The sequence below is a fragment of the Pinus tabuliformis genome, chromosome 6 (genome assembly GCF_031772625.1).
Source record: "Pinus tabuliformis cultivar Carrire ecotype Pingquan chromosome 6, CPIR1, whole genome shotgun sequence".
NCBI classification, from domain to species: Eukaryota; Viridiplantae; Streptophyta; class Pinopsida; order Pinales; family Pinaceae; genus Pinus; species Pinus tabuliformis.
The window spans coordinates 1,492,813,457-1,492,826,557 of NC_142292.1; the positions used below are offsets into that span (position 1 = coordinate 1,492,813,457).

The 13,101-nt window shown below is 41.2% G+C and overlaps 1 pseudogene; it reads right to left on the minus strand.

Moving 5' to 3' along the window:
• The window catches only part of LOC149264310 (chloride channel protein CLC-c-like), a 51,977-nt pseudogene extending 42,006 nt beyond the window's left edge, over positions 1 to 9,971 (minus strand).
• Between the last annotated feature and the right edge of the window lie 3,130 nt (positions 9,972 to 13,101).

Sequence of the window (13,101 nt, forward strand, 5' to 3'; positions counted from 1 at the left end):
GGACCTTCAACAAACTATAAGATTATCTGCAGAAGCTAAGAAGTTATACACATGTTCATCTATCAAATATAAGTTGACAAAGTATGGAAAGAGGATTACCCCAAGTCTCCTTCTAGATTTGTTTGGAGATTTCTATGCAGCCGGGAAGAACTCCTTCAAAGCTAGCTCCAAGACAATTCTTGCACAAAGGAATGGCAAACACAATCATAGCATACAATATTGAAAACTAATATAAGAATGCACAATGAACATATACTTGTATACAACTTAAACTACTCAACTCAACAAGTATCGAAATGAACAACTCAATGAACAATGTTACCGACACTATGGAGTAGGGAACACAACTACAATTCTATATTTATAATGGAAGAGTGATTACAACCATCCATTGTATCAACCTTCCCTTGCCCCTTCTTCCTCTGTCTCTCTCTTTTAGCTCACTTCTTCAAGTGTATGACAATTCACAACAACTTAGTGGGCTATCCTTTCAAATGCTCTGACCCCTTTCACAATGGCCCTCTCACTGCTTATGTAGCAATCGAGTTAGGGCTTCCAAGCTCCTTCTAGAGTTCATTAGGGAAAAAGCAATGAACCTACCTCTTATTCCAGCTCTTTCCCTTTTGCCTCCTTTTTTAGATTGGAATTTCCCCAAATAGTTTGATTTTTGGGACTTTCCCTGCTTTTCTTGAGCAAATACAGGGATAAATATCTAAATATTTGTGAGGAAATTCGTTGGCTTGTCCCTTTGAACATCTCTTAGTTTCACTAACAATCCCCTTGGTCTAACAACTTGAGTTAGCAAGGTGAATAACGCTCCTCTATAAAGCATGTTAGCTCCCCTTAGTAACAAGCTTTATAAAGCAGGTTAGCTCCCCTTGGTAACAAGCTTTATAAAGCAAGTTAGCAGTGCAAAACCAGCGTTAGTGTGGATTCAAGGCCTGCAATTGTGGTCTTTGCTTCAGTCATGCTATCTTTCACCTCTAAGTTGATGAGGAGGTCATTTTGTCCTATAATAGATGCCCCCTAAAGTGTGAGATCAGAGGCAGAGACGATGGCTGAAATACTTTAGTAAAACTGTAATTTTCTATCAAAATTTTTTAGAGAGAGAAGCTTTGGGCGGCAAGGGAAAACCTGATACAACAACATACATATATATAAACTGCTAAAATCATGTCCTGAGTCGGGCATTCCCATGCTCAGTAGCTATGTCAGAGTAATTTTCTCTTGTGAGATATAACAATGCTGGCTGCCGATAAGCACAGAGAGGATCCAGTGTCATAATAGATCATCCTGAAATAGCTGTCTCCAAAGAACAAACATATGCAACTTGGGAGAGGAAACAAGGCTGAATGATGCAAGGCTCTACTGAAGGTCCTGATTTCCACTTCACCGAACAACATAGATCAGTACATGTGATAAGATGTGTTGACGTCGAACATGCACAAATTCATCTGATTACCAGTCAATAATGGAGACCGTTAACAAATGCGAGGAAGGCCACCAATAGTGGTGATGGTCTCCATGATGCACAGTGCAAACTAGCGAGTGTGAAATATTTCTTTGTCGTCAAACACTCGTAGAATCGCTTAACCAAGAGTCAATAATGAAAACCCTTGATCAAACACAAGGTAACATGCCACTAATGTCAACAAGTACCAAGGCACTGAATGTGATTCTGAGTTATCTTCTAGATAGAGTGTTGAAGTCGATAGGAAGAAACATGTCGAAAGGTAGGTAATGGCGTGTCCTACATCCCTCGACACGAAACCGGACAAGAATGATTTTGTTTTTTGAGGAATCTTTTGAGCATTTGGGTCTAAACAACGTAGGGCATTATGAAAGGATATGTATGATCAGTTGATAGAGGAAACAAATGGGAACCCTTGAACAATAGAAGGCACGACAATGGTTTTAACCAGACAACACTAGACTCATGAACACTACAGAGTGTTAGGATACGGAGATGCAATTGCATCAAGGTATATATGCTAAAACTCATAGGTTGGTAGGGTTCATATCGAGAGGCCATCAAAATGAAGGTTTATCTGAGGGAGTTCCATGTTCAAAGGAATTATTGCTGAAAACCATGCTTTCAAATACGGAATACAACTGTGTTACCTACTTTCCCCATCTAATTTTTTAATGAGTCCATATGGGTAAACTCAATGATCTTTTCATGTTTAAAGAGTCTGAAAATGATCGCAAAAACAATGACTCTTTGCCCTATCTAATTATTTTAATGAGTCCAGATAGGCAAACTCGTCGATTTTTTCATGTTTTAAGAGTTTGAAAAGTATCGTAAAAAGAATGACTCTACATCTTGTTTGTGTAATTTAAAGAGTCTAGACTAGACAACTTGGTGGTCTTTTCATGTTTAGAGAATCTGAAAAGATTGTAAAGAGAGACTCCATGGTGGTCCCTTTGTCATAGTTATTAACAGGGTGCGACAAAAGGTTAATAGTATACCCGGATCAGTTACTTTTCTATCTTTTAATCTATTGAACCCGGATAAAGAGAAACCTTTTTCCAATAGATGTCAACCTCATTTTGTTACGAGTATGAGGCGACGGACTAAACTCGTTTTTCGTCGTGAATTTTTAATGAGTCATGTGACGACAAACTCAATACCTTCATCAAAATTTTTAATGAGTCAAATGAAGAAAACTCAAGGTATCTTTTTCAGTTTAGTGAGCGAGAAAAAGAAGGAAAAGAATAGCTCATCCCTTCTTCATAGTTTTACGAGCTCGAAGGAGGGAAAACTTGGGGATTTTTCAATTTAAGAGCGAGAAATGGTCCCAAAAATGAAAGTGCTCTTGTTGCTTCCGTATATTTTTAACGAGCCCGGTAACAAAAACTCAGGATTTTTTAGTTTTAATGAGCAAGAAAACTACCTTAAAGAATGCTCGGGTCATCTTTATCAAGTTTAACGAGCTAAAAGACATAGCTTGGGATTTTTTCAATTTTAAAGAGCGAGAAAAAAGCGCCTAAAAAGAATGCTCCTTTGGTCTTTTTCTGTTTTAATGAGCTGGAAAAAGATCAAAAAAGAGTTGCTCAGAGCATCATTGCATGTATTTAATGAGTGTAATGATGAAAAATCAGAGATGTTTATATTTTTTTAAGAGCAATAAAATATCACAAAAAGTGCTCTGACTATCGTTGCATAGTTTTAACAAGCTCAATGATAAAAACTCGGAGATGTTTATATTTTTTAAAGAGCAATAAAATATCTCAAAAAGTGCTCTATTATATTCTTCGTTGTAGTAGTTTAACGAGCCCAAAGAAGGAGACTTGAGGTTTTTCGGATTAACGAGCAAGAAAAATACCATAAAAAGAATGCTCGATCTTCTTCATGGGAGTTTAACGAGCCTGAAGAAGGAGACTTGAGGCTTTTTTGGATTAACGAGCAAGAAAAATACCATAAAAAGAATGCTTGGTCCTTTTTGATCTCATGCTTGACAATAGAAGGGTCTATGCCATGCATTTCCTCATAAGACCAAGGGAAAACATCGCGGAAGTCCCTAAATGGGTAGGTGAAGCTCACAATTTCCTCGGGATTGTGATTGGCTCCAATCTATATGTTTTCCATGATGCCTATCATGAAAAAAATATCGAGGAGCAATGTTTTTGAAATATTTCCCCCGTTTCCTTCCGAGTCCAAAGGTTGGATAGTCATATATAGTGAGGAAATGATTTCATGTGCGTCGGATGGAAGGATTTGAAGAGACATCATGTCCGAATCAGATATCGAAACATGATGGTGCGAATCCTCCCAAGGTTTCTCTTCTAAACTCGTGATCTCTCTAATAGCTTCGTCCATATGTAGGACTTGATTGAGTGGATCGAAAGAAGGAGCAGTTATGGGAGGGGCAATGGTATCATTGGCCGAAACCAAACTAACCAGAGGTTCGGATGCAATTTGAATGGCTTCGCAGGCCAATTCAGCTGGTGACAATGGCATTTGTTCTCTGTAAGTGTCAATGTTTGAGGGAGTCGGTAGGATCCATGGATCGGTTTGTTCATGAGGAATAGATGAAAGAATATTGACCATTTGTGAAACCTTCAACAACTGAAGAGGAAAAAAACCCATGTGGGAAGAATCCTTCAGTAGACCGGTACCTAAACTAATATAAGAGCCAGTTCCACCTCCTACTAGGGGTACGGAGCCACTTGGTAATGGTGAATAATCAGGGGTGCATAAAGACAATTGATGTACTGTAACTACCTTTCCATCCAATGGGAATTGGATGATGTGAAAGATAGTAGATACGACGATCGTCATGGCATATGTCCAACTGTGACCCAGCAAGAGACTATAGTCGAGTTTTCTTTCTACTACTTATATGTCCACCGTTACAATTTTTCTAGACAAAGTGATGGGGAAACTGGCTAGGTATCCTTTTGGGATAAAGGTGTGGCTATCAAAAGCTTTCAAGGAGTTCGACGATAGGGTTAGGGTTGGAGAACCTAGGGCGAGCCAACATGAAGCAGACATGACGCAGGTAGAAGCACCTTCATCGATGACAGTTTTGTGTATAACTTTACCTTTCGAAGTGATATGCACTTGGAATGCAAGCTGGTGAGAAAGGGGAGGTTTACACTTGTCCATGTTGAAAATAGCAAGCATGGAATCCTCTAGGTCGAGACCACCAATAGCAGAAAGCAAAGCTTTCCATTGTGTTGGGCATGTTTGTAATACTTCGAGCACCGACATAGCCAATGACGCTTGCACCAAATCCTCTACAATGTTGTAGTGTTGGGCAGCATGAGCAGATGTATTGTGCATTGTGCGTCGAAGTGCCTCTTTTGGGGGTCGAATTACAAGGTCCACAACTGGCCTTTCGATCTGTAGATCATTGGGCAGTGGTGGGTTTGGACTGGAGGATGGTTCCGCTGCATGAGTGACAGGAGCTCCATAAGATTTGGATCTTGTGGTGAGATCTGCCATTTCAAATGTGTAAATGGTAGAATATCCTTCACCATCTGAAGGATGTTGCGAACCATCATTGCCCCCTAGCGTGGGTTGTTGTTGATTAGCAATAAGATTTTGCTGCTATTGAGTGGGAAAAGGATTCCTAAGGACAACTGGGGTCTTACCAGTATCCCTTTTGGCAAGGTAATATGTGCATTCCTGAAGCCGTGGACAATGCCAGGTTGCATGGTCTTCAGCACAGAGTTTGCAAGGAAATCTGGCAAGTGTATCCTTTTCATCAGCAATAGGTGCAGCAGCCTTCTGTTTTGAGTTGGGTTGCTTTGTTGACTGCTCCTCAGAAGGAGCGGTCTTTTTCCTATTCTTCTTTTTCTTACCACTAGGATGTTGTGTAGACTGCACAGAGTTTATTGTAGTGGAAGGAAGAGTGGTCGTATTGGTATAGGGGTCCACTACCATCTTGGCAATGGAACCACTAATTTGTTTTACAGTGGCCCCAGAGGTTGCACTGACAATCCCATCGACGTGCACTTCGAGGTGCTGAGTGGCGGAAGCATTGGGGTTACCAGGAGAATTGGGGATTATGTCATAAAGAGTGCCAGACTGTGAATATATCAAATCTAAGTGCTGAGCACGATGTATGGATTTGTCTTCTATGACCGCACCACCTAGAGTGACATCTCTAGCAATTTGTGGAAGTAAGGACCTACAGAACCAGTCCGTTAAGAGAAAATCTAGGATGGAAGCTTTGACTAACCTCCACCTACGTCTCCATTCATGAATATGATCAGAGATGTGGGTGGTGGTATCCTGACGAAATGAAGTGAGGAGCTCTGTCCCAGTCTCATAGTGGATTGGTAACTAGAAATTCTTTAGGAATTCCATCGCTAAAGTGTCAAAGGTGTTTATTGACGTGCGTGGTAACTCAATATACCATTTCGCTGCGTTGCGAGTGAGGGTGCGAGGAAAAAGACGTAACCGGACACTATCATCCACCATAGAGTTTGAAACACACCAGAGATGGTAGGTGGTGATATGGGTGCCCAGATCCTCCCCTTGTTTTCCATCGAACTTTGGGATGTCTGTTGATATCTTATGCGGGATTGGCGGCCATTGTAAGTTGTGGTAGATGGGGTTGTTTCTCAGCTTGTATAAGTCGGGAATATCCAACGTTGCCAAAAAAGGCAGGGAGTTAGGTGCCCCCAACTCGGACCATGGAGATGACGGATGACCTGAGGAGCTCTGTGCTTCTCCCATCATTTGGTTCCCCATAATGTACATGGGTGTAGTAGTTGCTTTGCGGTATGGTGTTGTAGAGTGGATTTCCATGAGGATTTTGATACTTGGGTATGACATTTCCACCAGTATAAGTAGTGCCCCCTTGACTCATTTGAGTCTATGAGTAGGGTGCCCCCATGGATTGGTTGGGAACCCCTTGTGGATTCTCGACCAACACAGAACTAACCATTTGGCTTTGATTGACAGAGGGAACACTCATGTCAATTAGCAATTGTCCATGCATGCCTGAGAACGGAGGGGAAACTATGACATTCCCTACTGTCATGTGCATATTGGGAACCCCCCCAGATATTTGAATCTGGGGGTTGGAACTGTACATTGGCGGCCGACCATATTGTTGGTAAACAAGAACTGCACCCAGAGTGCCACATTGAGTGTTATATGGAGCACTATATGTGGCACTTGTCGAAGGTATGCATTGTGGCACCATAGGAGTGGAACTTGGCATCTATTGGGTTCCACTTATAGAGGGTGTTATGTGAGTTGTCGTACCTGGGACAAACAGGATAGCGGGATTCCACATTATCGGTGTTGTGATGACTGTCGACTGGGGAAGTGGTAGAGGACCAACAGTGTCTCTAAAATTCCACAACCCGTGAGTCATCGACTGGATAGATGGGAAAGTTCCACCTACTGAAGAAGGAAGTATAGGTACCACGGGAACCACGATAGGGTCCAATGGATTTATGAGCGGAGTGTTAAAGTGAGGAAGAAATCCTTCTATGAAGAAATCCTCCAACAAACTTGAATCGTCGATCATCCACACAGATCCCATGTGAGATTTAGGAGACTGATTCCTCGAAGATGAGGAATCCGAGTCAGTGGAACTCAGCGGATCTTCCACAATGAGTGGAGGAAGTCCTAACAATCGTCTGGAGTGACGATGAGGGCTAGATGTAGCCACGGTGACCGTTAAGTTTTATCAAATAAATTTTAATGTGATATTCTTTAAAGTCTCAAAAATGATAGCACTTAGGTACCTAAAAATAAAAAATACACTAAATATATCAATTAGCAAACAGCGGGAAAGTACCTCATCTAATAAGCACCGATCACTGGAGATGAAACCCTATATTTCAATGAATAACAAATAAGGATGGCCAAATGTACAATTACGGGTACTCTAGAGCTTCGTTGGAACCTCAGATTGAGGGGCCAAGTACTCTCATGAAGACGAGCACCCTCCCAAAAACTGAAGACAGAGTAGATCCATCCGTGTTAGGTACCAGGAGAGCTCGTCCCAGTCACCTTGTGTAAGTACCTAGAAGTTTGGCCACTAGAGATACCTCAAATCACAGACATTACCAGGGGGACATAGTCGTAGACAGCACGCTATGTGGGTAGGATACCTGAGTCCCCGACTCAATTCTGAAATCCCTGAGGGGACCCCTAGTACACAAAATGCCCAAAGGATTTGTAAGAGAAGGCGGGCTACCTTCAATTACAGTCCGATGTTGTCTCGTATTTTTCTCCTTTGTTAGTGGAGTGGTCCTGGTAATATGAGTGCAGAAGGAATTTTTCGCTCGTTAACGACACTAGTTTTGGTTTTCAACCTTGGGTAGTTCACTCACATGCTTATCCCAAGATCCTTGGCTAGCCAATGTTGGTTTGCTCAAAAGAGTAACTGATTGATTTTAATGTAAATTTTAAGTGTACTTGATTATTTGTCTTCAGTAGGGGTGTTGACGTATGAATATGGTGAGACTCTTGACTTAATAAATCATGCAGAACAATGCTTTGAAAAAAAAAAAATCAATTTTTTATGCAAACAATTCTTATTCTACATATTCATCTTTTCACATATTCATAGATTCGTATGTGCATCTAAAGCCATTCAACACTCGCATAACCAAAAGATTCTTTTTCCAATATTTCCTAACAACCACTGAAAACCAAAATGAAGCATCTTACAACTATTTCGACAGAAGAATGAATACAATTTATCAGTCTTTCTTTCAAAAAAAAATGTATTTTAAGAGATAAAAAGTAAAACTTTTTCCTAAAAAAAAATTTCAGGACACCAAATTTGCTAACATAATATAGTTGCAGATCTTACTTCATCCCATGAGAAAATTTCCCCCCCTTTCAGTCCACAGACACTACTGGAAATCATGGAAATGGGAGACTAACGCTTTGTTTCAGTGTAAATAGAGAGTTAGTTGGTCCACTAACACTCCCTGTACACAAACACAGTGCTTTATAAAGCTCTGTTTAGCCTGGTAACCTGCGTTAGTGAGGGAAATTGCTCAAATAGAGGGCCTTTAGGATCAGTTTCTGACGAGAATTCAAACTAGTAGGATGTAACAAGATAGTTGGTGGATCAGAAAAGGATTTGAAGAAGTAGGGAGCTCTTAGAAAGAAGAGAGAACAAAGAAGAGTCTGGGTAAACCAGGAACTAGATGTATAGTCCCCAGCGGAGTCACCAATTTTGCTATGGGGTAAATGCATGGCATATGGAGAATGAAAACTACCCTCAAAGGTCTTCTTGGGACCTTCAACAGACTATAAGATTATCTGCAGAAGCTACCAATTTATACACATGTTCATCTATCAAATATAAGTTGACAAAGTATGGAAAGAGGATTACCCCAAGTCTCCTTCTAGACTTGTTTGGAGATCGCTATGCAGCCAAGAAGAACTCCTTCAAAGCCGGCTCCAAGACAATTCCTGCACAAAGGAAAGGAAAACAAAATCACAGCATACAATATTGAAAACTAATATAAGAATGCATAATGAACATATACTTGTATACAACTTAAACTACCGAACTCGACAAGTATCAAAATGAACAACTCAATGAACAATGTTACCGACACTATGGAGTAGGGAACACAACTGCAGTTCTATATTTATAACGGAAGAGTGATTACAACCATCCATTGTAACAGCCTTCCCTTGCCCCTTCTTCCTCTCTCTCTCTCTTTTAGCTCACTTCTTCAAGAGTATGACAATTCACAACATCTTAGTGGGCTATCCTTTCAAATGCTCTAACCCCTTTCACAATGGCCCTCTCACTACTTATGTAGCAATTGAGTTAGGGCTGCCAAGCTCCTTCTAGAGTTCATTACGGAAAAAGCAATGAACCTGCTTCTTATTCCAGCTCTTTCCCTTTTGCCTTCTTTTTGAGATTGGAATTTCTCCAAATAGTTTGATTTTTGGGACTTTCCCTACTTTTCTTAAGCAAATCTAGGGATAAATATCTAGATATTTGTGAGGAAATTCATTGGCTTGTCCCTTTTAACATCTCTTAGTTTCACTAATGCTCCCCCTAGTCTAACAACTTGAGTTAGCAGGGTGACTAACGCTCCTCTATGCTTGGTAACAAGCTTTATAAAGCAGGTTAGCAGTGCAAAACCAGCATTAGCGTGGATTCAAGTCCTGCAATTGTGGTCTTTGCTTCAGTCATGTTTTCTTTCACCTCTGAGTTGATGAGGAGGTCATTTTGTCCTATTGCATCTGTACAATCCCTCGTGTTGGAAAATCATGACTGAATTTGGTCTCTGAGCGGGTAAACCATGTGGTTCTTTAGTGCCAGACTACCTGACCAATCGTGGACCTTGTCGATTAGGGTGTATCCGTTGGCGAGGGCCTCAACCAAGGCTTGCTTCTTCACTTCCAGTTCCCTGACCTTTCCCTCGACCGTTCGTGCATAAATTTCCACTAGATCTGGTAGTGTGTATCTTACTATCTCTAGGTTCAGTCTCATCTTAGCGTTGTTGGCTGCTAGGTGTGTGCACGCCATCTATATGTGATCATAGTAGCCGACCAATGTGTAGGCAGCCATGTCCGTCAATGCTTCAGTATTGGCCTTTGTGAAGGTTGGCCATATTGATCTAAATGTAATCCGATCAACTTGGGCTTGTAATTCCATGTTTTCTTGTTGTAGGTGATCTTGCTCTTCCATCACCATGTGCAACTGGCTCATGTTTTGTTCGTGTTCTTTACCCAGGTCCTCATGGAGGCTCTCAGCCTTGTGTGCTACTTGCTGAATAAATGAAAACAGTTGGGCCGATGACCAAAGATGGAGTGTATCAGCCTGCAATGTGCTCGGTTCTGGGAACTGTTGTTGTAGGGGTAGGCCGCTGGCAATGCATTTTTCATAATCGGAGGCGAGTGAGTGGACTTGCTACGATGGTAGAGTGAACTATGGGGTGGGTGGAATAATGCTAGGGTTTGGTGGCACTGCGAGCTTTATAGCGAGAGTTGGCAAGTACGGTTCAGTCCTTTCCTCCTGCAGAATGGTATCCAGGCGTCTCCCTTCTGGTGGGTCCAACCCAAGCATTGGTGATGCACTTTCCATTGGTGGTGTTCCCATGGTAGGTTTGGTGCCCTCTGTCTAGCCAACTCACTAAACTTTTGCTTCCGCAATAGTCCTTCGCTAGCCGAACGGGAGGATCTTGGACAGGGTCACGGGGTGGAAGCGGTTTGCAGGGATGACTCTCGTGACTGACGTAATGTAGTGGATGCAGTAGCACTGATCTCTTCAACTATGGTGGTTATGGGGATTGATTGCTCGACCTCGACAGTGAGGTCGACGATTGGGGCTGGCGGGATAATTCTCGGCTTTTTAGCAGTCGGATTTTTGACAGACAGGGCTCGGATGACTCACTTTTTCTTAGGTTTGGGGACCATTGTCTAGGAGGGAGCCTAAGTTTCTCCCGAGGGAAGATCCATAGTGAGTGGTGGTGTTACAATGGGGGAAAACATGGTGGAACCTTGAAATTGCTCAGGATAATTGCTCTCACCTAGGTCGAAGCTGGCGATTGTCCATCTGAGTTCAAACATCTTTTCCTCCACCTAGAGCAGCATTGGATGGAGTAATTCATCGGTGAGCTACTTTCGACTACTCTTTGTTCCATCTCCCTCTCACCCCTATTGTATCAAGGCTCTGAAAAGGTACTTTGGTTTCCCTTCTCTTATCTCAAAGGCCACTCCCGGCCAGGACTCCATCTCTCTGTGCAATGCTTCCTCCATCAGGCCAAACCTCTACGGCCTCAACTTAAACGTGCTCAGGCTGACACACCGCAGTATTAGGTATGTGTGCATGTGGGAGGCACCAAACCAGAGCTCGTCTGAGAATTCATCCAATAAAGCCTTGGGTATCCTCTCGGTGGACCGAATGGTGTCCAACATCTGCTCGTACCAGCCCTTGAAATCTCTCTCGTTGATTTCCTTGGTGTTGGGATCCCTTGATGCCTTCCACAGTTCATACAGGAGCGCAATTGGTTGGCCTTCGGCAATGGTTTCCAGTTCCCTTTCTTGTGGTTTCCTCCATTTCCACATTACCAATGCAATTAACAAGTACCCAAACATAAACCCATTGCTCCTCCTGTACACATATTCACAAGCCTCGAACAGTTCATTGAGCATGAAGGCTAACAAGTTGAGTACCTCGCCTTGGCAACAGTGTTCCACAACTGAGATGGCGTCCAAGGTGTTTGTTGCTTGTGAAATGCCACATTATTTTACCTGCAATGAGGTAGCAAGCAAACTTGATATTATCCTTGTTAATCTTGTCTAGCTTTTCACCCCTCCCTCCTCACTCTGTCCTGTATCTAGCATAAATGTTTTCCTCCGTCTACTTCTTTCCCTGCTTGGCCCCTGTTTGGTCAATTTAGTGTGTTCTAAATTGCTGATTAAAATGTCAATCCGGGATTCGTAAACTGACGAAGTGAAGTGTACTATATGTACAAGATAACCATTTTCTTAGCCTTTTGTTGTTTTTGAGTTTTTTTTAGTTTGTTTTAGGATTTATCTTTTATGGATTCCCTAGTGTGTGTGATGGCGAAAATGAAAGTTAAGTATGGATGGTAATGGTGATTTCTACAGTGATTTTCCAAACTTAAAAGTGTTCAAAAATAAATCTCTAAACTAACTGTAATGAAATCAATTCTTAAGAGGAAGTAAATGTATCAAACAGTGAACTAATGACAATGGCCCAATATCCTTGCTGCTGTATGAAAAAGAAAGTAAAAACTGAACTTAAAGCAACTCAAAGACTAAAAGCAAAGCAACTAATTCACACTACTTAAACCCTTCTGATCCTTTACCCTTCAACTCAATCTGCCTTATGGGAAGCAATCATGAACAAGTTAAGCAATATGATATCTAAATTGCAGGAAATTAAATTGCATAAAGGAAACTAATCACACTACTTCAACTCTTCTGATCCTTTACCCTTCAACTCAATCTGCCTTATGGGAAGCAATCATGAACAAGTTAAGCAATATGATATCTAAATTGCAGGAAATTAAATTGCATAAAGGAAACTAATCACACTACTTCAACTCTTCTGATCCTTTACCCTTCAACTCAATCTGCCTTATGGGAAGCAATCATGAACAAGTTAAGCAATATGATATCTAAATTGCAAGAAAGCAAACTAAATCACACTACAATAAGTAATATTCTGATTCCTTACTAATAGAGTCACTTGACTATAGAAAGAAACCATAAACAAATGAGTAGTATGATGTCTAAGTAGCAGAAAAATAAATAAGCAAAACACAATTTGAAAAATGACAGTGCTGGAATTAAACTTCAGAAAATGAAAATTAGCAGGAAGGACAAGATGATCTCATATGTCAGTAGTTATCTAAAAAAATTATGTAAATCTGCCCGGGCTACCTACAACAAAACCTGTAAAAGAAGCACTGATCAGCTAACAGTTAGAAAATAAACATAAAGGAAATATAGACAGCAATGATCATTAGAACAGCACACTATATATACAAGCAATGATTGAAAGAAAACAGTAAATGAAAGCAAGTAGAAACTATACAAGGCTCTAGTGTACAGGGGCCCTCTGCAACCTTGGCCAGTCAATCACTTAGTCACAAATCCGATTCAGAAAAACTGTCTTCTCATGTATT